The sequence below is a fragment of the Triturus cristatus genome, chromosome 6, assembly GCF_964204655.1.
Source record: "Triturus cristatus chromosome 6, aTriCri1.1, whole genome shotgun sequence".
NCBI lineage: Eukaryota > Metazoa > Chordata > Amphibia > Caudata > Salamandridae > Triturus > Triturus cristatus.
In genome coordinates, this window is record NC_140589.1 from 1,695,960,959 (window position 1) to 1,695,987,265 (window position 26,307).

The 26,307-nt window shown below is 42.1% G+C and overlaps 1 protein-coding gene across 1 annotated transcript in view; it reads right to left on the bottom strand.

Annotated features, from left to right (window-relative positions):
* The window catches only part of LOC146821852 (spermatogenesis-associated protein 7 homolog), a 1,028,728-nt gene that overhangs the window by 356,012 nt on the left and 646,409 nt on the right, over window positions 1-26,307 (bottom strand). The window lies entirely within an intron of this gene.

Consider the following 26,307-nt stretch of genomic DNA (forward strand, 5'->3'; position numbering starts at 1 on the left):
TCCACTGCATCCCCATTTAGGAGAGATGTCATTTCAAGATGTTGATCCACACCTTCAAAGCCCTACAAAACCAGGGACCAGCCTACATCAACCACCACCTGAACTTCCACCTTCCCTCCAGACACCTGCGCTCCACCTCCCTCTGCTGTGCCCACACCCCTGCATCCGCCACAGCAACTGTGGAGGATGCTCCTTCTCCTACCACACCGCAAAATCCTGGAACGACACCCCACTTCTCCTCTGAATCACATCATCTCTGATGGAATCCAGGAAAGGGCTCAAAACCTGGCTGTTAAAATGAACCCCTCACCCCGGCTGCCACCCTCCATCCACCCCCTCCCCACCCAGGCAGCAGCGTTTCTTATTAACGGATACCCTCACGGGTGATAAGCCACTCAAAACAAATCCTGATTGTTCGACATACAGAGAGGTAGATAGATAGGGTTGCAAAACTAGATAGACAGATTAATAGATAAACGGCACAGATCAATAGTTAAATATCTACATACGCAGGACATACAAGAGCACTGAAAGCAAACTAGAAAGACATACAAGCAGGACACACAGACTAAACTGATTTACATGTATAGCTATAGCCCTCAATTTAAATATATACAGGAGTGAATTTATAAATGCATTCATTGCGTGCATTCTAAAAAAAGGAATTACTTTCAAAAGAATAGATTAAAATGGGCACTATCTGGTATACTCTGAAATAGCAGCAGCCAGATAAAACAAGCATTGAAAATGCAATAGGTCTCGCCTTTGATTAAGTTAAAGCCATTTGCTTGGCGAATGGTATTGTATAGCAAAGCAAATAGCTTTAACTTAATGAAAGGCGAGACCTATTGCATTTTTAATGCTTGTTTATTTTCCGACTTATAATAGTGAGGAATTTCATACCCACAACGTGTTTGATCAGTTGAAATTGTGTGGTTACAAGTTTGCTGTTTTGTTTAGGTTTTTCATGAACCTTTTCTGTGTTTTTGGATTGGTGTCAGAGTTTCACCTTGGTAAATGTCAATGAATCTGGATGCGGTAGGAAAAATTAACCTTCGTTTTCTCTGGAGTTTGTAGACTTCCTGGCTTGAAGAACATTTGACCTAATGTGGATAGGGAGATATTATTTCAGGTAACTTTAGATCAGCCATGTGGTGGAGTGGTTCCACGAAGAGCTTTCGTTTTTTATCAGGGTTGCCGATGATGCCCTTGTGGACTTCAATGGAAATGATTACAAGTTCCATTCATAGACATTCAAATGTCTGGAAGCATGTTAATTTGCATTTGTGAACTCTTTTCTGCATTATGGAGACGGTCTCCTATTTCGTCTACGCAATCTAAATGGAGCGTTTAGTAGCCATCAGGATGTTGTGTGTCCATAATTGTTAGTACTATGAGAATGAAGCATATATCATTTAGGATAAGGAAGTACAGGTTGAGTTTTTCAATTATCAGCCAACCAGCTTTCGATCGCCAATGCACAGTTTGCAAATGAGACTGGATCAGTAGCTGTGCTTGATTTTAGCTTAAAAATAATCCAAAGATTAAGTATCCACATGATCAAATTTAAGCAGAAAGTAGGCACATGTATTAGGTAAGACTGGGCATCAATATAGGCTATTCTGGAGATACTTTGCAACCTCTGTGCCAGAAGTGCCACAATCCATTCTAATACGATGTCACCTGGTGCTGATTTTTGGAGTCTGCTCAACAAAGTGACCTGACAGTGAAGAATGCTACCAACAGGTCCAGCATGACCAGGAGATAGATGCAGTAAACATCCAGCATATTTCACAGGCCGCCCGTGACAGCAAATAGGACTGACTCTGATCCGTGTCCTTGGAGAAAGCTTGTCAGAAATAGATGCAGAAAGTGATGGGATTCTGAGCATCCACTTCAGCAATTTTTCGGTAAAATAGATTTTTGAAATGTGATGGTGGTTTGCAGGGTCTGATTAGCAAGGTTGTACACACGACAGGTGCTCTGGGATATTTGCAGCAAACAAATAAAAGACAAACTATTCATGAAAGCCTCTAGGTACCTCAGTAACATGTTAATCTATGCCGCAGTCAGATAGGGCTTTAAATAGTTAAAATGTGATGTTTAGCTCACAACGTCTTCTACTTATGGGTGAGGGAGCGATGCATGCACATCACAAGACTTTCTCCCCCACAAGTGGTCTGCCTGCCCCATTGTTCACGCCTGAGCTTGCTAAAATGTATTTTTCGGGACAAAACATGTAATGACATCACAGTTTAAAGCGGAGAGGATGTTGGCTGCTGTGTGGTTAAGATAAGGAGCTCGGAGGTCAGTCATGAGTTTATCTGTAACTTGTCCAGGACTCTTCGACTCTATGCTGTCCTGTCCAAGACTCACTGTCACTGCCAGTAGTAAACCCCCTCACTACATTTTTTCTTATTTAAAAAAAAAAGTGTCTGAAACCATAAAAGTGCTTATGTTAATTAACATTTTGCATGGCTGTCAAGTTTCCTAGGTCCGTGCGTGTCTAGTTAGCCAGTCCAGGATCTTTCTTTAAATTCTGAGACTCGCAGTCTTATTTAACTCTGCATTAAAACTAGGACTACAAGTCCCATAATTCAAAGAAAAAAACGGGACTGGACTAACTAGTAATGCGTGGACCTGGGATAATTGAGGTGGTCTGATCACAGGGTTTATACATCCCCTTTCTCCAACTAATGCCGCCTGGTATTCATCCTGAACCCCTTCAAAAGCCCACAAACGTGCACAAAACGAGCACGAATTGGGGGTACGGGATGACTCCCCAACCCTTAAGGCAGATCCGTCAGCAATCTAGTCCACTGCTAGCCCACACTTTTACCCCACCCCACGCTAAACACAGTCACTTCATGAGTGTCTCGACAAACGGCACAGCCATGGAACAAATTACACAGGCAGCATTTGGAATTACAGGGAAAACAAGCATTTGCAAGCAGGCCCTGGTCCGATGCAGAAACGGAGCTAGCAGCCGCCAACTCCTGCATGGCTCTAGCGTCCCACTGGCTCTGATCCCTGCTACTGCTGTGCTGCAGTTTCACTTCGGTGCTGGCCGTTCCCAAGCCCGAGGTTTGCACGGTGTCACTGTATAACGCGAGTCACACTGTGGAGCGAGGCAGAAGTGACGCGCGCTGCCGGCAAGCAAATTTTAACGAATGCTTCCATCGCAGCTTTACTAAAGCGGCATTTCTTTTTAATGCATTGCCACTGTACTCCTTAAGCAGGTGCTGGAGCAGAGTTTTCATTTAGAAAATTCAGGGGTTTTTGAAGCTCTAGTATGTCTATGCGTTTTATTAGATATTAATAAATAACAAATTAATTATTTGTCTTGTGTAAGTATGTATTCATTAATCAATTCGTTTGTCTTAACATAAGAGAAAGCTACACAAGGGTTAGCATGTGTGTGCTGTTTTTGTTTCCTAAAAAATAACGTGCAAGTTTTCATGTTTAAACGTTGCTGTGTGCTGTTTATTTTGAACACAAAACGCTGTCTGAATTAATGATTTTTTATGTTGCAAAAGCTAGATAGATGCATACACATAAGGGTATTAGTGGGGTTAACACTGTTTAATCATTATGCTGTAGTAACGTTGTTTTTATTTCTTTTAATTGAGATGGTCTATTGTGGCCTATGGAGGCCTAATCCATGATGGCTAATTTTGAGAGCCTGGCCTCGAGTGAATATGTGAAAGACGTGACGAGAGAGACCCCTGCTGGAAATGGTCTTGAGGGTGACTGACCATGGTCCTTCTATGAAACTTTCCATGAGGACAGCAGCAGTTTTGGGTGTTCTCCAAGAAAAGTGAAAGTGTCCTTGGCAATCTCGAAAGACAAAGGAGCCGTAGAGGAAAACTCTGAACTGTGGCTCGATGGCCGAGGAGAAACCGGATTAAATGTGATACATGTTTTATTTTCTTGGTTCCTGTTCCGTAGTCTTCGCTATGTGTATTTTTCCTGAGCGGAGGTTCAAAAATGTTGCAATGTTGCATCCTTTCCTTCTCGCTTTGCTCAGTGATTCAGCGTATTCTTGCAAACTTGATGAGTCTTTCCATTGTAATTTTTATTATAAAAACTGTTAGCTTAGGGAGGGATCTGGCCACCCTTTTGCCACTTGCCATTTTACCTTTGCCGTGTGAGGTTGCGTTGCTGAGGATCGATGCTGAGGACTTCGTCTTGAAAGACTTTACCGAGAGACTTGTCCTGACCCGTTCTGACACTTAGTTAGAATAGGTAACTATGAGAAATGATTTATTCTGATTGATTTTACTTTGACTAATTTTAGATAAAGCAATATAATTTTAAACATGGTGTTGAATTTTCTTTCTTGTCAATTATTGGGTTTATATTTTTGATCATTATTGTATATGTTGTGTAGATTATGTTATTGATTAGGACAGTCACTAAACCAGATCTGATCGACCTGATATTGATGCAGGGTGTTTAGGTGTTTTCTTTCCACAGGTTTATTGTTGGTAGAGTATTTGAGTGTATGTTAGTGAAATGGGCCCTAGCGTATGATGAATGTATGTGCGTGTAACCGTGTGATTACTCTATCCGTGGTAGTGGGCATATTTTAGATACCCTGATCTCTATCAATTTCCTGGTAGCAGAGGAGGATGGTTTTAGATGGTTGTCTTGATCTGATAAGATTGCTTGTACATTGGCTTATTGATTATTGATTTTATTTTGTCAATATTGGTATATGTACTAATATTATATGTTGAAGTCGTCATGTTGAGTTATATGTAGTGCTTCTGGAACTTGGAAGCTGTTGTAGCAGTTCCGTAGTAGGGCAGAGGGAAGTATATGCTGCTCTCGGGAAAGACGGGATTGTAAGGAATAACGTGTGACAATTGAAGTTGCGCGTTCACATTGTCTGGGTTCGGAATCAGTGACATCGTCGTATGTTACTATTAGATATTTCTGGTATGTAAGGAGTGTGTATCGTAGTGAAGGTTATCTTTGAAACTCTGGTCTTAAGTCCCAGGGATCCGTAAGGATTTCCGTTAAAGCTTATCGCGGGAGGAGTAATAGGTATTCTCTGAGCTTGTTTGAGGAACTGGGCGAGGTTTCTTAGTTAATGTATGTTATAATTCTGTAGTGGGACAGATTGTGCGCTGTTTCCCGAGAACAGGATTCTGTGCGTATGTACTATATTTTTCTTGCATGAATGTGCGTGAACGTTTGTACATTTAGTTGATTGTAAGACTCTTTGGATAAGTCCTAGAGGAAACAGTTAATGAATGTATGTTAGTAGGGCAGAGTAGAAGAAGTGCTACTGTGTCAATGAAAGGTTTCTTATGAAAATAGACTCTCTTTTACTATTCTGTGGTTAGCGAAGCAGACAATGGAGATGTTTTAATGTTGTAACTAATAGATTTTGTAGAAATTTTGACACAAAGTCTACTCAGAGATTTTGTAAAGGAGGGGTAGACGAGTGACAGAAGACAGAGACAAACTGCAGCGACTGTTGACGTCAGAAAGTCCGCGCTCTGATTGGATAGTGGATCAGAATAGGGTTCGCGCTAGGATTGGTGCGTTAGTGTGAGTCGCGCAGGGATTGGAAGAGCTGTTTAGTGACGTAGACGCTCCAGGATTGGTGCGTTAGTGTGAGTCGCGCTGCTATTGGTTGAAAAGCTCGTATTGTATATTTATAATACGGAGAGAGTAGAGAGTTTTTAGTAAGCGCTAAAATGTATTATCAAGAGGAAAAAAAGAAAAAAACATTCTTTGGGAAAGTTAAAAAGTGGGTTACCAAGGATAAAGAGGTTAAAACAAGAGAGGGTGAGTTGCTACCTCCAGCGAAAACACCTGCATCCTTCATGGTTGCGAAATATGGATTACATACCTGTATATGGTTGCAGAATTGGGTTAGGTATACTAAAGAAGATGGTGTTCTAGCATTTCCAGAACATGGTTCATTTAATTTGGCCGTGTTGAGAAATTTACGGGAAAAGATGGTACGTCTGGACCCGAAGCCGAGACCTACGCAGTTCGAGGCTTTAGTGGAATGGGAAGAGGAAGTTCATGAGCGAGAAAAGCAAAGATCTGGAGGGTATTACAGGAACATGTTTGGGAGGAGACATGATCGTGAAACACATCATGATCGGATGAAAAGATGGCGAGATGTTAATATGTCAGAGGGATTATATCCTATGAGAACAATTGAAGAGGGAGCAGTTGGAGTTAATGAGTATGATGATGAGGTCTTAAATGACATGATTTACAAGAGACCACCTCCATATAGACCAGAACCAGATGAGAGTACACCAGTTGTTTCTCCGATAAGAGATACAGTCTGTATTATTGAAAAAGAAAAAGTGACACCTGAATCAAGAAGTAATAGTTCTTTCAGGGAGAGAGAAAATCGAAGTAGTGAGGAAAATGCCAGAAAATTAGCAAAAACGACAACAGAACTGACTGAGAAAATTAGGGAGTTAACGAAGAATCTGGAAGCTGTTACGGTGCCTGTAACAATAGGTCCGGTTATGCCTGTGTTTGACAAACAAAGAGCAGGTGAGAATGGACTAGTGATTCCATATGTTGGGAATAATCTGACAAATTCAGTTGGTCCTTCAGGAGATTCAGATAAAAGAGCAGAAATAAGTGACCTGAGACAAACAAGACATGACACATGTAGTGAACTATTGGATGCTAGTGAACCTAGTTGTTCAGGGATGCCAATTTTAGAACCGCAGAAGAAAGTGGTTCCAGTGAGAAAAACTGCTGAAATAACAGTTGATGATTTAAATGATTGGATGAAGGTTCTTCAGAAAAAGGATAAGGATTCACAAGTTATTGATGTGGCTAGGTTACGTATAGAATTAGAAGAGCTTGTGACAGGAACAGTTCCAGTAGAAATCCTGAAGAGTCATCATGATGGTGAGCTATTGTTTATGTGTAAAAGTGTTACCTGGAGAGCAAGGAATACACATGACAGGCTAAGAGCAATAGCAAATGAACAAGGAGTTGACATTGATAAAGTAAAAGCTTTACAGAGAACTTACAGGATGGATTTTACAGAGAAGGACATTGAAAATTTGAATGCTTCTGGTAGAACAGGACAGATTAAAGAAATGGTGGCATTATTGCGAAGATGGGGTGATGTTGAAAAGTGGAAGGATAGGTGGTATAAGAAAAGAGAGGAATCTGTAGATAGAACAACTTATTCAGCATTTCCAGTAAGAGAAAAGGAGAAAACAGTGGATAATTATCCTATGAGAGAAATACCTGGAGGAGGATATGTACATGTTCCATGGACCAGACAGGATATTTTATCATTTACGAATGATTTCCCTCGATTGAGAGAAAAGCCCGTCGAGTGGTATAGGCAGGTAGATAGGTTTGTGAAATTGTCAAAAGTGCTGTGGGTTGACCTGAATAGTCTGTTTGATATAATTGTTCCAGCAGACTTGTGGACTGAGTGTAAAATAGTTGTGAGTTGGCCTACTGAGGAATATCCAAGAGATTCAAGAACAGGGGCACCAGATCCAGAGGTAATGAGGAAGTATGATCAGGTGATGGTATACCTGAAGAGTAAAGTTCCTCCAAAAGAGACAGACTGGGTTAAGATAGATCGAACACAACAGGAAGCAAAAGAATCAGTTCATGCTTTTTACGAGAGGCTGATACTGGCTTTTAAACAATTCAGTGGAGATGAACACCTGGGTGACAAAGACTTGAGTCACTTTGTATACAGATTTGTATATGGCCTAAGACCTGAAATTGGTGAGAGAATTCGTGAACACACAGTGGATTGGCAGAGTAAAAAAGTAGATGAGATCCTGAGACATGCAAAATACTTCAGTGATGAAATTGAAGCAAAACAAAGAAAGCTGAAAGAGAAAGCAATGTGGGCACAAGTGAAAGTTGCAGAAAGACAGGAAGCACAGTTAGTGGAACAGGCGAATAATCCAGGAAATAATGCAGGAAATAGACCCAGATATGCAGGAAAGGGGAAAGGAAGTCTTGAGGAAGCAAAGAAAAAGTTCCCTTGTCACAACTGTGGCCAACTGGGACATTGGAGATCTGAATGTCCTAATCCACCATTAGTGAGTAATGAGAATAAACCTTTAAATCAACAGGTGCAGAACCAGAACGAAGGGAATAATCAACAGCAACAACAGAAAGTTGTGAGACAGCAGAGTCAAGAGCCAAAACCGCCCTTGCCGCAGAATAGAGGGGTACAAAAATATAATCAGGACTCAGGATTCTACAATGATGAGCAGGTAAACAAACCAAGACGTTCTAACAAAGTACAGCAGTACTTGTTAAAGAGTGAAGGGAGTGAGTCTGAGGGTGATTATTGACGGTGCCGAAGAGAGGAGGAAGAGTGCATACTTGGTGCAACTCTAGAAATAGACCAGGCAGGACCATTTGTTGATGGGAAAATAAATGAGGAGAGTGTTACCTTTTTGGTAGACACAGGTGCGACAAGATCAACTGTCAGGTCAACAGATGTTAGAAATCTTCCTCTCTCGGATGAAGCAATCCAAGTAGTTGGTGTAGCCAATACACAAATCAGAACACGTCTTACTGAACCAGTAAGAGTACAGATAGGGAAATTTTCAGACATGCATAGATTTATTGTCTGTGATACGAGTCCAGTGAACCTGTTAGGTAGGGACTTATTGTGTAAGATGAATTGCACAATTTTTTGTACACCAGATGGAATAGCTTTTGAGACACCAGATGATGATGTTTTCTACCGAATGACTCTGGAAAATAGAGAAAGTGAGTTAATTGGTGCATTTGCTGTGTTTAATCCGGAGGATTTGCCTCAAGAGCTAAGAGACACGGTGAAAAGAGCAGTTTGGGATTTTACAGGAGAGGATGTGGGATTGATGAATAATGTAGATCCAGTGAAAATTGCAGTGAAAGAGGGAATTACATATCCTAACATTCCTCAGTACAAAATGACAACAGAAATAATTGAAGGGATAACTCCTATAATTGAGAAAATGATTCAGCAAGGAGTTCTGAGAGAACTACTGAGTAGTCCGTGTAATTCACCGATAATGGGACTGAAAAAGCCCAATGGCAAATTTAGGATCGTACAGGATTTGAGAAAAGTTAATCAAATTGTGGTGGCATGTTGTCCTATTGTGCCAAATCCATCAGTGATTCTGTATCAAATTCCACATGATGCTGAGTGGTATACAGTGATTGATTTATGTCATGCGTTCTTTTCAATTCCATTGCATCATGATAGCCAGCCGATTTTTGCATTTAGGTTTGGCCAGCGTATCTTAGCATGGTGTCGAATCCCACAGGGGTATACAGAAAGTCCTTCGATATTCAATCAGTTATTGAAGAAATCGTTGGAGAGTTTGATTATGCCTGAAAACTCAGTGTTAGTGCAGTACATTGATGACCTACTGGTGGCATCAAAGACACGTGAAGCTTGTGAAGTGGATACCATAGCTTTACTGAATCATCTGGCAGATGGAGGATTAAAGGTATCTCCAGCCAAATTGCAATTTTGCAAGAAAGAGGTTCATTATCTTGGACATAATATTGAAAAAGGTCTGAGAAAAGTGACTACTGACAGGATTAGAATAATCAGAGAAATGAAAGCTCCAAAGACCCAGAGAGAAGTGAGAATGTTCCTGGGTATGGTGGGTTATTGTCGTCAGTGGATAATTAATTTTTCCCTGATAGCAAAGCCACTGATTAAACTGACAAAAAGTGAAATGACAGATCCATTAGATCTGGATGCAGAACAATTGGCAGCATTTGAAGAGCTCAAAAGTAAAATGTGTGAGGCTCCAGCTTTGGGTATGCCTGACTATGAGAAAGAATTTGAGCTGTACTGCAGTGAGAGAAATGGATGTGCACTTTCAGTGTTAATCCAGAAACATGGACAATTGAGAAGGCCTATTGCGTACTTCTCATCAACACTTGACCCTGTAGCTGTGGGTTTACCAGGCTGTCTGAAATCTGTGGCTGCAACATGCAGGAGCTTGGAACAGAGTGAGGGAATCATAATGGGATATCCTGTAAGGGTATTCGTACCTCACAATGTGGCAATTCTTTTGACAAGAAGCAGAACTCAGTACATGTCACATAGTCGGTTGACTAAGTACGAAAAAGTGATACTGGGTGCATCAAATGTGACTCTTGAGAGATGTGTGAATGTGAATCCAGCGACACTCTTGCCGGATATTGAAAACGTGGGTATAAAGATGGAAGATGATCATGATTGTTTGGATGTGCTTGAGTACTGTACGAAACCAAGACCAGACATAAGGGATATACCCTTACCTGAGAATGACCATGTGCTGTTTGTGGATGGATCATGCTTGAGGAATGATGATGGTGTGCTATGTGCAGCATATGCGGTGTGCAAAGTTTCAGAGGTCATGGAAGCATCACCATTGAAAGGAGTGAAATCTGCGCAAGTTGCTGAATTAATAGCATTGACAAAAGCTTGTGAGATTGGGAAAGATTTGAGGACGACTGTGTTGACTGATAGTCAGTATGGATTTGGAGTGGTGCATGATTTTGGCCAACTTTGGCTACAAAGAGGTTTCTTGACATCGAGTGGAACTCCAATAAAGAATGCTGAAATGATTGGTAAATTGCTTGAGGCGATACAGCTGCCTAAAGAGTTAGCAGTTGTAAAATGTGCTGCCCATGGTCCAGGGGAGGATTTTATAACGATTGGTAACAGGTACGCCAATGATGTTGCGCAGTACTGTGCCAAGACCAATCAGTCCATTAACAGGGAAAGAGAGAGGGAAATGTCTTTTCTTTCTGTGATGTTTACTAATGTCCTAGAGACCTGGGATGAAGTGAAACAGTTACAAGATGAGGCAGGAGATGAAGAGAAACAAGATTGGATTAAGGCAGGATGTGCTCCAAGAGAAACAGACCATGTTTGGGTCTACAGAGATGGCAGACCAGTGATGCCTAACTCTATCTTGTCGTCAATGGCAAGGATGTATCATGGCCAGGGACATTTGGGGAGAGACGCGATGGTTAGGTCGTTTAAACAGACCTGGTACAATGCAAAGTTCAGGACAATTGCAGAGAGCATCTGTCAGAGGTGTTTGGTTTGTCAGCAATTTAACACTGGGAAAAAGACAGTGGTGAGTCTGGGAACAATAGGCAGAGAAGGAGGTCCTTTTACAAGAATGCAGATTGATTTCATTGAAATGCCCCAAGTGAACAGACTGAGGTATGTTCTAGTGGTAGTCTGTTTGTTTTCAAGGTGGGTGGAAGCTTACCCGACTAGAAGAAATGATGGATTAACAGTGGCAAAGTTACTGTTGAGGGAGTTGATTCCTAGGTACGGGTTTCCAGTTACAGTTGAGTCTGATAGAGGTAGACACTTTCAGAATGAGCTCATGGGTTTGATTTGTGAAGCATTGAAAATTCAGCAGAAGCTACATTGTGCATACCGACCAGAGGCTTCTGGTGTGGTTGAGCAGATTAATGGCACAATAAAAAATAGGATTGGAAAAATGTGCTTAGCTACTGGCATGAAATGGCCAGATGTTTTGCCTTTAGTTCTGATGACAACGAGATCTACTCCAGATAGAACTACTGGTTTGAGCCCGCATGAAATAATCATGGGACGTGCTATGCGCCATGCATTCGTGCCTGTCAATAAGTTGGTGACAATAACTGATGACATGATTTTGGATTACTGTAAAGGCCTGGCTGACGCAGTTCATTCTGTGTTTCACCAGGTTGGAGAAGAAGCTACCACACTTGAGAAGAAGCAAGCCCATGATCTGAGTCCAGGAGATTGGGTGAGGATAAAAGTTCACAGGAGAAGAAATTGCTTGATTCCAAGGTGGGGAAGGCCAAGACAAGTTATTCTGACTACGACGACTGCAGTAAAGTGTGCTGGAGTGAAGCACTGGGTACATGCAAGTCATACTCTGAGAGTTCCAAATCCGAAAGAAGGGACTGGTAAAGAGTATTTTGAAGAGTCAGATTCCAGTGATGATGAAGATACTGATGATACAGAATCAGTGAGAAAAGAAGCAGAGAGAGCTTCAAGAGAATCACTGCGAGTATCAGAAAGAAGATCAGATTCTGTAAGAGAGCCTGAAGTTTCAAACAGCAGTGAAGGAAAAAGAAAAGAAAAAAGAAATCACACAGAGATTACTCCTGAATCAGAAGAAGAGGAGATTGAAGAACCACTTGAGATTATACTTGAAGAAGTAGGGTCAGAAGAAGATAGAGAGGGACAGATTGCGGAAGACCCCCGAGGAGGTGTAGGGAATATTCTTGAGGAGCTAGGTGAAGGGACAAGTAGACAGCAAGAAGATTGCGTGTCGGAGACCCGAGGAGGGACAGGAGTAGGGAAGTCTCAAACAGTGGTGAAAAAATCTGTGGAGAAGAAGAAAACTGCTGGGAAACGGAAACAAGAGGCACTTGAAACAGATGATGAAGATGAACAAACAGAGGGTCGAGTTCTGAGGAAGAGAACTTGGATTGGAGAAAGGAGTAATAAAGAAATAAAGCCGAAAAAGGTGTTAAGAGGAGATCGTTGGCCTAACAACAGAGTTAAGAGGCTGAGATACAGAGTAATAAGAGCAAATTCATCGAAAGCTGAACAAGTGAATGAAGTTTCGAGTCAAAGTTCAAAAGCTGAAGGAGAAGAATCAAAGGAATCAAACGAACCAGTGGAAATAAGAAGAGTAAGAAGACCCAACCAAAAGTACAGATCACCGGAATGGTCTTATGTGACACTGTCTGAAGGAGGAAAAGAAGAAACAGTGACTCGAGATAATCCGGAAGTGGTCTTGAGAGAAGTGGTTGAGGAAGATACTGGTGAAATTCTGAAAGTACTCTTGACTGACATTGGAGAAGAGTCGAGTACTGAGGATCTTGACGTTGGAGATCTGATACAATTTGATTTTGAAGAAATTGAAGTGAAGAATGACAAGTATCCAAACTGAGTGAAAGAAGGATTCACTTGGATAAAGTGAACGAAGAGATCATTTGGATAAACTGAAAGCTGAAGAATTGCTGAAGAATCAAACAGTAGTGGAGTAGTAGAGGCTAAACTAAAATGGCTAACATAGAGAATAATAGTAATAAATGTGCCTTCTTTAAGAGGTGGTGTAGAATGTGCTGCTGTTGTACTGGATTATTAATGCTTCTATGGGGTGTTTTAATTTTATTAGTTACTTTTAGAGTAGAGTTTGGAATGAATATAGAGAATGGGACAAATGTAGAGAAGAATTCACAAAAAGTAGTTCCAATTAGAAGTAGTAGTTACATACACAAAGATAGGTCAATTAATACTTTTTCTAGTAATGTTTTTTCTAAACTGTTATATGAGTATGTGAAGACAATGGAAGTAAGGGATTGCTACGTCTGTATGCAATTACCTGCATCTGTCTCAGAGGGTGTTACTTATCACCATTTACCAGCTACATATGGTATTTCCTGTAGTATTTTAAGTAGTGTTTTTTATTTGTTAGGGAAAATAGATTATAAGATGTCTAACAGAGATAGTATTTTTGGGCACTTGCCAATGAACAAAGAGCTGAATCCAGCTAAAGAAGCTAACACTTTTGGTGAGATTTTTATTGAAGAAAAAGGATTAACATTAGATTACATTTTTAAGAATAATTTAACTTGCAGTTTGAAAGAAGAGGAGAGAGCTTTCCTGGATATGGTAGAAGAAAGGAGAGTGAACATGCATGAGAAAGGGGGAAAATATGAAGTGAGTGAGACAATTTGGGACATTGAGATGGGAAAAGAGTTGAAGAATGGGGCTAGTCCAACTTTAGCTCTAGATGCACCGCAGAAGGGTAAACTTTGCATTACCAGAAGGAAATCCCAATATGATACATATTTTGTGGGAACTAGTGAGTGCCATGATACATACTTCATTGCGACAGGTTGGGGTTTCAGAGGTGGAGAAGATACGATTTTTCCAGGAGTGTACTATGTTTGTGGGAACAAGGCTTATTACAAGTTGCCGGACCATTGGTATGGCACATGTTATGTGGGCCTGGTTTTTCCTAAGATTTTTCATACAGATAAAATAAGAGATGTAGAAGATATTAACTTATTAACACGTTTTAAGAGAGAAACTTGGTCTGAAATTGTGGGTGATATTTTTGGGGTTTTGATTCCAGCAGTGGGAATTTCTTTAAATGCTTATGGAATTCGGAAACTGTCCACAGTGGTTGATCGCTTATCGACAAATACCGCAGGAGGGTTTCTTTTGGTGAATACGGAATTAAGTGCCGTACGTGCCATGTCTATGCAAAATCGACTTGCCCTTGATATTCTATTGGCCAAGGAGGGTGGAGTTTGTGGAATATTGAAAGTTCAACATTGTTGCACTTACATTCCTGACGAAAGTAAAGACCTGAAGGTCTATATCAAAAATATTACTGATTTGCATGAAGAATTAGTACCACTTGAAGCTGGGAGTTTGTGGACTAAAATAGCTAATAAAATGATAGCTGTTAAGGATTTTATTGCAAAAATAGGTAGTACAATTATAGGTAGAATATTGTTTCCCTTGTCTTGTATAATTGTGGCTTTATTAATAATAAGATTGGTGTGTGTGTGTTGTAAAAACAGGGGAGGGAAAAAGAAATTGAATAAGGAAAAGAAAAATAAGAAGTTGAAAAGAGAACCTCAAGAAATTGAACTAGAAGAATTGAGGGAGAGTGTTTATTTAGAGACAAAGAGAGATGATGAAAGAGTGATTGGTGTTTAATGTTGTGTAAGGGGAAAAGACATTTCTGATTTCTCCTAAAATGGGACTAAATTTTCACTAATTTTTTTTTTGGGTTTATTTGGTGATAAAATCACCAAAGGGGGGATTGCTGGAGCAGAGTTTTCATTTAGAAAATTCAGGGGTTTTTGAAGCTCTAGTATGTCTATGCGTTTTATTAGATATTAATAAATAACAAATTAATTATTTGTCTTGTGTAAGTATGTATTCATTAATCAATTCGTTTGTCTTAACATAAGAGAAAGCTACACAAGGGTTAGCATGTGTGTGCTGTTTTTGTTTCCTAAAAAATAACGTGCAAGTTTTCATGTTTAAACGTTGCTGTGTGCTGTTTATTTTGAGCACAAAACGCTGTCTGAATTAATGCTTTTTTATGTTGCAAAAGCTAGATAGATGCATACACATAAGGGTATTAGTGGGGTTAACACTGTTTAATCATTATGCTGTAGTAACGTTGTTTTTATTTCTTTTAATTGAGATGGTCTATTGTGGCCTATGGAGGCCTAATCCATGATGGCTAATTTTGAGAGCCTGGCCTCGAGTGAATATGTGAAAGACGTGACGAGAGAGACCCCTGCTGGAAATGGTCTTGAGGGTGACTGACCATGGTCCTTCTATGAAACTTTCCATGAGGACAGCAGCAGTTTTGGGTGTTCTCCAAGAAAAGTGAAAGTGTCCTTGGCAATCTCGAAAGACAAAGGAGCCGTAGAGGAAAACTCTGAACTGTGGCTCGATGGCCGAGGAGAAACCGGATTAAATGTGATACATGTTTTATTTTCTTGGTTCCTGTTCCGTAGTCTTCGCTATGTGTATTTTTCCTGAGCGGAGGTTCAAAAATGTTGCAATGTTGCATCCTTTCCTTCTCGCTTTGCTCAGTGATTCAGCGTATTCCTGCAAACTTGATGAGTCTTTCCATTGTAATTTTTATTATAAAAACTGTTAGCTTAGGGAGGGATCTGGCCACCCTTTTGCCACTTGCCATTTTACCTTTGCCGCGTGAGGTTGCGTTGCTGAGGATCGATGCTGAGGACTTCGTCTTGAAAGACTTTACCGAGAGACTTGTCCTGACCCGTTCTGACACTTAGTTAGAATAGGTAACTATGAGAAATGATTTATTCTGATTGATTTTACTTTAACTAATTTTAGATAAAGCAATATAATTTTAAACATGGTGTTGAATTTTCTTTCTTGTCAATTATTGGGTTTATATTTTTGATCATTATTGTATATGTTGTGTAGATTATGTTATTGATTAGGACAGTCACTAAACCAGATCTGATCGACCTGATATTGATGCAGGGTGTTTAGGTGTTTTCTTTCCACAGGTTTATTGTTGGTAGAGTATTTGAGTGTATGTTAGTGAAATGGGCCCTAGCGTATGATGAATGTATGTGCGTGTAACCGTGTGATTACTCTATCCGTGGTAGTGGGCATATTTTAGATACCCTGATCTCTATCACAGGGCTGGGACTTGTGAGCTGCGGGGTACTACAGGGTTTCTGCACTAAAAACATCAAGCCATAAGTATACATCCACTCCCCGAGGAGTGTGTGCATCTCTCTGCAGGAAGCGCCTCAAGACTCAGAAAGCATTTTATAACTTGTGCTATCTCTGCCTCCCGATGTAAATTGTGAATACGCCACTGTTTTGTCATGCATGCGTACGATGTAAGGCATCGTGCGCATACGAGACAAAAGAGTGCGAATTGACCCACCAATCACATGCCAAACAAGCATTTCTTAATGCAATAGGATGTGTTTTTACGCGAAACCTATTGCACTGGAAATGGGAGGGTGGGGGTCCAGGAAGGCACGAACGGGAGTGGGGGGCGGCTGAAGGGGGGTAAAAGGTCACAGACTGCAGGAGGGGGAGGGGGACATAGGGGCAAAAATAGTTTGGGAGTAAAGGGGCCAATAGCCAGGGAAGGATATAAATGACAACATAGCCGTCAGGAGGAGGAACTAACAACATGAAAACGAATCAAAATGCAGCTTTTAAGATTGAAGCCAATGAAAAACATAGAAAGTGGGTGGAGCTCCCCCCCACAATACCTTATACAGCATCTCTCGACGAGACAGCGCATGCGCTGCCTAGCCGAGACCTAAAAAGGCATCCCAAAAGGAATTTACAACATCATTAGCAAGAGGCAGGAACTGAAAAAGCTGGAATGTGCCCGGTGCTATGAAGAGCTGGTGGAAAGCATCATGCTATCACGTCAGGCTCTAAACACAAAGGCAGCACTAAAGTAATAATTAAGTACAAACAAAAACACTGAAACCAAAGAGAACTATATTTTGTATGGCTGTGCTTCTTGTGAAAGAGCAAAATGCAGTCACTCAAAGTGAAGTCAGCCAGTGGTTGAAGTAGGCTGACCCACTGCCCCATGGTGTATGCTTTAGTAGTCAGAAGCAAAAAATGTATGACATAACAACAGATCAATGGATGAAGAGAGCTGGCTAAAGGCCCCTTTAAGTAAGCGTATACATATACACTTTGTAAAATCAAAAGGTCTTGGCTAACGCCAGTCCTAAAAATTACAATGAAGAGAAGTGGTACATTACTCATTGTCTACAAAGGGACTGTTACGTTGTCCGACTCAGTCTTATAGATACCACTGGTGGAAAGCAGATATTTGGGAATTTGCCCTGTATTTCAAGCATTTGCTGTGATGGGAGAGTTAGTCCAAACTTTAGTAGGTACCTCCATCTTAGAAACAAGATCCATCTGTTATACCATCTTAATCTGTACTTAGGTAAGTATCCTCTTGCTAGACAGTGAACACCTTTTGTTTGAGAGCTAGGGCTCTAAGGAAGTTGTGATACGAGATGTCTCAGGGGTGGTTTCTACCCCAGGATTCCACAGCAGACTGTGCTTGTCTGAAGATTAATTCTCATCAGAACTAAAGTTCCTTGCAGTCCACATTATTGCTCCTTTATCACAAAATAATTAGGGATTGTGCTCCCTGCAGCCAGGATTCATTCGCTATAGGATAGGCAGACAGATTGGCTTTGCCAATGGCTGTTCTTTTTCTGGCATTCCTTTGAAGTAGAAACAAATATTCAGTAAAATAACGGGAAGATCTTATTTAATGGCTTGAAGAACTGTGGCCTGAGTCCACCCTGGTTAATTTACTACACCATACACCAATACTGGCATCTTCATAGTTCAAGGGAATCATGCATCACTTTGGAGCAGGCAACATTTCACCTTACAATGGTGACGATGTTTTAAAGGAATACTTGGGAATGGGGAATAACACAAGGTTGTGAAGTATACAGGGCTAATGCTTCTGTAATTAGGTAAGACACCACAATGTGATGCGATATTTCTGAAAACGTTATGAAAATTGTCTTTTTAGTGCACAGGGAGAGCTCTATCTAGCACATTTCTAAGGTACTTGGAGCCCAGGTAATCCTTGTACTATTTGTAAATATATGGCGATGCAGCATCAATTCCTACACTGTAGCTGCAGAATTCTTGAGGACTTTGGGAACTAAATGATTATAAATTAGATTAGTTTAAATGAGAAATACTCCTTTTTTCAAAAGAGTGTTCTAAGAACACAGGAAAAAGCTGATTAGAAGAATGTTGACGGTTTGAGTATTATTTTTACTAGGCATTTCACAAAAATTGTGACAAATCTTATCAACTGATTTTTAAAACAAACCTGATAAAGATCCTAAGCGCACAATCAAACAAACCATTTCTAAAAATAAAGATTTTCTCCCAGAATGTTTTGAGTATTGGTCCATGAAAGATAAGATGTGCTAAATCCCTGTGCTTCGTACAACCTTTGCTAACCCTGTAACAGTATTGCGATTGTGTTCCTGTATAAAAATAAATAAAATCTTGTTGAAATAAAAAAACCAAACAACCAAAAAAAAAAAAAAAAATCCTAAGCGCTGCGATTCCTATAGGCCGCTCTCCATGATAAATATTGATAATAAAATCTTAGCCTAGTTAATTGCATCGCGCCTCCTCCCTCTCTTGCAGATCCTTGCCAGCCCAGATCAGTCTGGCTTTGGATGTGCGGTCCATAATTTTAGCAGATTTTTTGCCCTCTTTCACATGATTGACCCCAACCTTAAGGCAGTCGCTGCATTCCTGAATCCCACTAAGGCATTTGACTCCTTTGAATAGCCCTACCTTTTCCACCTGCTGGCATGCTTAGGGATCAGCACTATATATTCACACACCTGATCCGCTTACTCTACACCCAGCCCGTAGCACGCTTGTGGATTAATAGGACTATTTCTGCTCCCTTTGCGGTATCCCAGGGAATGAGGCAAGGGTGTCCATTATCATCCATTCTATTCGTTATTGCGATGGAACCCCTTGCCGCCCATCTGAGACAGCATTATTTGCACCGCCCTCTTGCGTTCTGCCCCCGGCAGCTCCTGATCTACATGTATGTGGATGATATCACTTTACATGTCAAGAACCGTCCGAAAATGTAGATCCGCTGCTCCACGAAGTCCTTTGCTTTAGAGTCATTACAGGGATCACTATTAAGTGGGAAAATCCAGCTTATTTACACTCGTGGAGGTCACCCAGACTTTCACCTCCGACTCCCCACTGATGTGGGCCCGAAACTCGGTCTGCTATCTAGGGGTCTGGCTTAGCAGGGATATGGATGAATGTTGGAGGGGGAATTATGACTGGTTGATGACTCGAGGACCACGTTGCGATATTGGGTGAAGTTGCCATTCTCACTTACCATGAGGTTGGCTATTGTTGTACTTGTTCATCAACCTGCCATTCCCTCTACCATCAACCTTTTGCAAGAAGCTCCGTTCTCATCATACACCATTATCATGGGCTGGCAAACAACCATTAGAGGCCTGGGAGGTACTGACGCTCCCTTTTGAGCAGGGAGGGCTGGGAGCACCCAAGGTGGACTTATACTTTTCAGTCCAAAGGTACATTTTACCTACTACTGGCTACACCCCATCCAACATTAGCCCCCACACAGCATCAGAGCACGACCATGAGGCTTCGTGCCCACTGCAGATGGCTCTCTTTGGCCCAGTCAGGCATGTGCTGCATCAGGTGGACCCACAGTGGCCAGCATGGTGTGGGCTTGGAACAAATAGCCGAAGAGGGTGCGCCTTGACTACCTGTTTCCCCACATCATTTCCAAACTTGGGACACCGGCTGCTGCCACTTGCAGCTGACACTGGGACCTGGGCGCGACTCCGCCGGCTACAGCTGACTTCCTTTGGCGCAGCATACACACAGGGCAGTTTTGTTGCCCCCCTGCGGGTCATTCAGGACTGCCTCGCTTCTAGACCCTACGACCTATTATCAGCTCCACGTGTCCCTGTGTGACTTCCATGACACGTTTCCGCCAGCCCCCCCACCTCCACATTTGCGGTGCTGGAGGAACTGCTAACTAACCCCTCCCCCACAAGCTGATCACACGCATTTATGCTGCTATGCAGGTGACTGCCCTGGTCTGCTCACCCTCTGCCGCCAGGTCTGGTCAGACGACATCAAAGTAGAGATTAGTGAGAAACAATGGATGCTTTGTTGCTCCGAGTCCAAAGCCTTATCGCCTAACTACAGGTTGTACCTTATATACTTTAAATACTCACTCAGAATACACCATGCATTGTTGCAGCTGCTTAGGTTGGGACTTGTGGTGGATGCACATTGCGCACGCTGCGCCATAGTCTGACTTCCTGCACCGTGCGTGCGATTGTCCCAAAGTGGAGGACATTTGGACAGCGCTGGGGCGAACGGCAGGCTCTCAGGAAGGCTAAGTGGCTTCAGGATGCTGCTTCCTGTCACTTGCTGCTTGACGCTCATTGGGAGCTGATGCCCACTCACTCATGCCCAAATGACCTATGCACCCTTTCGGTGACCCATCTCAGACTTCACGACACTGAGCCTGCAGATGTTGGAGCTCCATCACGTTCCCCATCCATTGAGACCATATGCGACCTGTCAAACTGCCCTGCCACAGAGGGTTGCGGCAGCGGCTCCTGACCCCGGAAGTGTGGTGTGATGCCTCTGCATACTAACGTCTGGGTAGTATATGGACTCTGCGCCTTCTGGAGATGTGGGAGTATCAAGCTGAACAGCTTTGTTATGTATACGATTCACGAATGCATATTGTCTTGTTCCTATATTGTAACTGATTCCTTTAAAATGTAAAAAAAAACATGGGCATGGTAAGCACAGGAGGAACACTGCCTCTACACTGGAGCGTGGTAGTGCCCCTCCTGGATTATTGTCTAGGGAAGTTGGGGTCTTCCAGGACTTCCTTGGTGTTGGTCCCTGCAGAATGAGGTCCAAGGGTCGAAAGGTGGCTTTGAGGAGGGGGCCGCATGCCTACCCTATACCCCTCAAATGTGATCAGCAGGTGGCTGTGCCGACACCTGGTTGCAGTAGAGCCTTACTTGCTGCGTTCATCAACTCGTCCACCCAAGGAACAGAATGTCTGCCTCATTTTTCTCCAGCCCTGTAGCGCCGATTTTCACAAGAAAGGATTTATTTTGCTCCTGGGGACCAGACCTGCCCTCTGCTTGCATTCCTGGTGCTCTCTCCTTCTTAGTAGGGCGTCTTCCAAAACCCCTTCTACAGTCCTAAGTGTGGTGAAACTCACTGGTGGTGCAGATTTCACCCATAAGGTATTATGCAGGAGGCAGGGGACCTTTACAGTAAGCATTGCTGAGCTACACCGTGAATGCCCCCACATATTATGCAGTCGAACAAGGTCATCACCAATTTCTATGGGGTCCCTTCTGCGACACACTACCTGTGTGCCGATACCAGGCAGAGTTAGACGGTAGTCACACGCTTAGCACACAAACGTGTGCACAGGCATGTGCTCACATGTGCAGCCAGCTTAGAGCCTCTTATCCATCTCCCGGAAGTGGCCTTATCTGAAATGGCAGGCACTGATGGTTAGCACACTCAATCGATTTCCACAGAGCTTACAGTCACTGAAACTCAAGTGATGAAACTTACTAAATTCCCAAACCGGGCAGTCAGAAAGCGAAAAATCCAGGGGATTAAATGGGCAGAACCCATTTCCTACATCTCCTATATGAGAATTATACAATGTTGCAAAACCCCTTTTACGAGTTGGAAAAAATATTCCGACTCATTAAAAGGCGGTTTGTAAATAGTAAAAAAAATATTTTGCCGTCCAAACAACTTGATTTCTAGGACAGTCTTTGCAGATGTAAAATATCTTTATACAAGTGATGACTCCCCAAGTTACGATATGCTAATTCCAAGGCTGTATCGTAGGCCACACATCTTGAATCAAGCTAGCTATTGGGAAAAGAATACTGAAGGACAGATACCAGCCTCGGAGGAACTAAAGTCTACCGAGACGAGAAATGCTGAAAAACAGCTGTCAAAGGAATCCTTTGAAGAGGCGCCTTTTGTGTAATAATGCGCTCTGTTGATTGAAACAGCATGCATAATTTAAGCAATTACCTTGATTATATAAGAATTCACATTCAAATCTGTGGAGTCGGAAAGGAACCACAGAGAGTTGTTTCATAGGCATAGGTTTATGATTTATAGAACTATAGGCACAAAGGGGCTTGGAGAACAATTACCGAGAAGAGAACCTCACGTTTCTCCTAAAGGACCATACACAGATATGTTAGCTGCAACAACGCGAAGGAAGCCTTTAACATAGAAAAACATGAATCACTATTAGTACACTTACCTTTTTAACATAAAAAAACATGAATCACTATCAGTACACTTACCTTTTTAACATAAAAAAACATGAATCACTATTAGTACACTTACCTTTTTAACATAAAAAAACATGAATCACTATTAGTACACTTACCTTTTTAACATAAAAAAACATGAATCACTATTGTACACTTACCTTTTTAACATAAAAAAACATGAATCACTATTGTACACTTACCTTTTTAACATAAAAAAACATGAATCACTATTAGTACACTTACCTTGGAAGACACTTTTAATCAGAAACATGTGGTAGAAAGCACTATATACAAAACATGTTAGAATTATTTGTATTCATGGTTATTACTAACACTGCAGGCAACTGGCAGTCAATAATACGATTAGTACATTAGCTGAAGGGAAAAATGGCATTTAACGGCCAAGACATTTTCCAGTTCCAGAAGAAAAAAAGCACTGGCAAAGCCATTGAGTCTGGCATTGACCATCAGCTTTTTGGCAATTTTTGTTTTGTCATGGTTTTTGCAAAAATCTCCTGTTTGGGTAGCTGCTGGGCCCTTATCAATGTACAAAAAACATAGTTTGAAGGCAAAAATGTTTTTGGTTTCTAAAAAGCACACAATACCACAGTACTCCCTGGCCCTGAAGGAAACTACTTTGTGTGTGGATGTGCACCTTGAGAAAGGGCAACATGCCATAACTGATAGTGAAGTAAGCCAATGGCTGAAGAGCGCTGAATCATTGCCCCTTGAGGCATGCTGGAGTGAGTGGAAGAACAATGTGAATGACAACCACAGACCACTGGATGAAGTCTGACTGAAAACACCTATATGTAATTATAGTTATAGTTGTACATTAATTTTTGTAAAAACAAAATGTATTGCCTAACACAGACCTAAAAAAAAAAGCCAATCAGTCAGGCATTGGCTGCCAAACTCTTGCCTTTGAGAAAAATAGGCATGAAGGAAAAAAGACAAGAAAGAATGAAAAAAAGAAAAAAGGCAAGAAAGAATAAAAAACACAAGAAAGTAGGCAGGAAAGAAATGATGAAGGCAGGAATGAAAGAAAGTAAGCAGAAAAAAAGGAAAGAAAGAAAACAGGATCGAAAGAAAGAAAAAGGGAATGAAGGAAAGACAGAAAGAAAGTAGGCAGGAAAGAAAGAAGGATGGAAATAATGATAGAAAGAAAGAAGGCCAGAACGAAGGCAAGAAAGGAAGAAATTGGCAAGAAAGAATGAAGGCAGGAAAGAAAGGCATGAAGGAAAGAAAAACGAATGTTAAAAAATAAGAAACACAGAAAAATGTAAAGAGGGCACACAAGAGAGAAGGAAAGAATGTTGGCAAGGAAGATGGTAAGGAAAAAGGCAAGAAAGTAGGGGAAAAAGGAAAGAAACAGAAAATAAAGAAGCAGAAGAAGAAAGAAAGAAGGCTTAACTTAGTACAGACCAGTTTCAAATGGACAGATTCTGTTATGCTGGGAAATATAGGAAGTCAGATAAACAAAGGGCACTCCAGAAGGAATTTACAACGGCACTGTCAGGAGACAGAAAATGATGAAGTTGGAATGTGGCTTGTGCTAACATCAAACGCGTCCTGTGATCACATCAGGCTCTAAACACAAAGGAAACACTAAAGTAATTATAAAGTAAAAACAAAAACACTGGCACTGAAGGGAACTAGCTTGTGTGCAGATTTACTCCTTGTCAAGGAGCAAAATGCAGTCACCCAAAGTGATGTTAACTACACTGGCGTAATGAACCTTGTGGGGGCCTCCCTGCAAGGCACCTGGGGGGGGGGCCCTTCGGGCTCAATCAGGAGCCCTGCAGCCAGAGTGCTGTGCTGAGGGGGCCCCCGCACCGCGGGGTTGCGGGGCCTGTGTTACACCCCTGGTTAACTAGTGGCTTAAGTAGGCTGACCCAGTGCCCCATGCTGTATGCTATAGTGGGTGGCAGCAACATTTGAATGGACGAAGAAGTAAGTATTATAGAAGTAATTCTAGTGAAATCAAAAGGTCTTGGCTAACACCAGACCTAAAAATACACATCCAAAAGGAACCTCTAACTACTTCCATACACTGAAACCCCCACTGACTGTTTATGCAGGGCCTGCTTGATCCCACACTGTTATGGAGCTGTACTCCTGACACAGGGATACTTCCACGAATTTTACGGCCATGCTTAAAAGTGGCCAGTGTTTGTTTATGTCTGTGATAATGCAAAGTACTGTATTTATCCAAGCTTGAGCTGCTGTTGAAGTTGGCAATTAAATTTCCGTTTCAGTCTTGCTCCCTTATGATTCTCTTGAGATCTCAAACTTTTCACTGAGCAGGAGATGGTGAGACCTGTGACTCATAAAACCTGTTGAGACCTGTGATTCATAAAAGCATTTTTGAGCATGGGAAGAAAATCAAAGCAGTGCTCTTTTACTTAATCTTATATGCCTTTGGGAATCACCCCCAAAAGTCTAACTCCCTATTATTAAATGTGCAAAGAAGACACACTGCGCTCCACTGTACAAATTGTTAATGAATTCTAGACGGGTTATAGTAAACAATAGGGATGTCTTCACATAAGGTTTGTGAGTGACTTAAAAGAGAGCAAAGGTCACGTTGTTTATAATGTCACTTAGACCCATGGGGTGAAACCATACCCGATAGTCACTTTTCACCCATCTGTATTTAATATGGTATTTATATCTCCACCGAATCATCTTCCCTTGCTTTCAGTAGCTATGTTTGGTAAGAGCAGTAATGGCAGAGCCAGAACATGACCTTTGCTCTTCTCACAAATATTTAGCAAATATTTTGGCTACTGCCAAACACCCCCACCACCTGCTAGATTTATCCTCCTTCCCCATCCAAATTGAAAAATGACCTAGGGGGTCATTACGATGTCGGGCAGAATCTCTTGCGCCCGACACCGACTCGGTCATGGGACCGATTGACACCCGGTGGGCGGCCCCGGCTGCCCCGGCTGCCCCATTAGGATGCGACCAAACACTGTTCGGTCGCATTCCAATATTTCACTATGGAAGCATGCAGTACGGCCGTAAACAGACCGAAATGCATGCTCCCATAGTGAAATGGGAGGTGAGGTTCCTCGCTGCACCCCGTGGCAGGCACAACAAGGTGTCTGCCACAAGGTGCAGGGATCAACGGGGGTGCCCCCTCGACCTCCAGCCGGAGGCCGTGCACCCAACGGGACCCTGCTGGGGTCCCCCCAACACACCAGCATGGAAACCATGTTGGAAACAGTCATCGTAATCTCAAGGGCAGAAAGGCAGTGCAAAGCTTTCAGAAGCCAGTCGTAATGACCGGTCCGTGTCCCTTCTGACCACCTCCACTGTAATGAGGCGGTCGGAAAGGAAACCGAGCGACCCATTACGATGCGGCCGTAAAGGCACTGACTGTAGGTCGGTGCCTTTATGGCCGCAACGTAATCGGCCTCCAAGTGTCCCGCCACCACCTTCTACCTTACTCCACCCACTTATTAAAAAATATCTGCCATCCGGCTATCCACTTTGAACACCCTCTTTGCCTTGCATCCCCCTTCCTATCCAAAGCTGTGCTCTCCACTCACACATGAGCAGAGATCTTGCGATGTCCTGACAGCAGTCACACTAGCACGTTTTCCTTGTCAGGGCACTTTGCAGAGATCCTCGGTTACAGGGAATGTTGCAGACGGTGCAGGCAGCATGCCGCTTGCTTTCTCATACCTCCATTTGGATACCAGAGAGAGGTGGGCTGTTAATACCAGCAGCTACCAATGCTTAATTTGTGAAAAAATAAGTGCCAAGCCCATGTCAGGAGACCACTGCAGCTGGCAGCACCCACTGCCCCTGTCAGCACTGCCAATGACAGCACCAACACGACCACTATCCATCACACTACTACAAGTG